The sequence below is a fragment of the Echinops telfairi genome, unplaced genomic scaffold (genome assembly GCF_000313985.2).
Source record: "Echinops telfairi isolate 266 unplaced genomic scaffold, ASM31398v2 ScPeMD7_18;HRSCAF=68, whole genome shotgun sequence".
Lineage (NCBI taxonomy): Eukaryota > Metazoa > Chordata > Mammalia > Afrosoricida > Tenrecidae > Echinops > Echinops telfairi.
Window position 1 is genome coordinate 39711944 of NW_022103915.1, and position 1494 is coordinate 39713437.

Genomic DNA, 1494 nt, shown 5'->3' on the forward strand with positions numbered 1-1494 from the left:
GTCCGAGCACACGCTAACTTGGCAGCAGGTATTTGGACGTTCTACAAACCCTGCCGTATTCTGGACATCTTCTGGGCTATCTTGTATCTTGTGTTAGAGGAACTTTTGTCTTTGGTGAATATGCTTGAATATTCCAGGGGCTAAAATAAGACACCAGGGGGAAGATTCTTGTTTCACAGCTGTGATGGAAAAATATCATGTTGTCTTATTTTACTTTGTCTGAATGAACCTATTTGAACCCCTATCCTCCTGGGCTTGTAGAAAGCATCACGCTCTTATTAGTAATAGTTGATTAAAAAATGACATAAATATTCTTGTCAGGAAATGTACTGGTTGGTAAGTTTGATGAAATGTGTTAATAATATATTATCTTTACATGTCTTCAGTGTACAAATGTGTCAAATAATAAATGGTAGCTACTGACAACATGATTGTGAGTATGTATATGGTTAAGAAGAGGTAGCAGGCATAGAAATTAGTTCTGGGGCCTGGGAATTGTAGTCAGAGTACATATAAGCTGGTGGGAGGTTAGAAGCTGGGCAAGTAGTGATGGAAAGAGCAGGCACACTTGGAAAGAAAAGTGTGAGAAAACTGAGACTATCAGAGAAGAGTATAACGTGGGTGGGGAGGGGATGAGACAGCCACTATCACCACTATCACATATTGTGCCTCCAAATTAATTCCAGGTTGAAGATTGTAAATCTAAGTATTAATGGCCCCGAATAAAATGTCCACAAGATTATATAGGACTCTGGATAGTAAAATACTTTTAAAACAGGACAGTAAAAAATGTAATCAAGAGGAAAAGTCTTACATAGAATTTTATTAGAATTAAAAGCTCCTGTTCATCAATATATGTCATTAAGAAAGTGTAAGAACAAGCAACAGAGTAGGAAAGGATATGTGAAAGACATATGATAGAGAACTTTAGTTCAAAATATGTAAACAACCTTTATTATCTACAAGAAAATAAAAACAACAAAGAAATACAAAATAACAACCAACCTAGTGGAAAATCAGCAAGATATTTGAATCGATATGCTTTAAAAGAGGCTATTCAAAGAAATAATTGATATTATTAGCTGCTATCCCGCTGACTTGGACTTGTAGAGGCCTGAATCGTCCTGACAACTTTCGCATGTTGGTGGCCATCATTGTGGCCTTGGTGCAAGTCCCTCTCACTAAGGGTCACCCTCATCCTCATTGACCCTCCGGCTTTCGGGAACATGAGAGCATCCTCCAGCAAACAATTCTTTCCAACGATGTGAGCAAATCAATTGGGGCTTACAATCTCCTGTTGCCAGCCAAAGATTTTCCAAGGCTAATTCTCTGAAGGAGATCATTAGGCCTTTCTTCCTAGTTTGCTCTTGGTCCAGAAGCTCTCTTGACTTGGTCCACCAGGGATGACCCTGCTGGTATTTGAAATGCCAGTGACCTAGCTTCCAGCACCATGCCACTACAGTGTGACAAACTGACCGATGAACCCAAACCAAA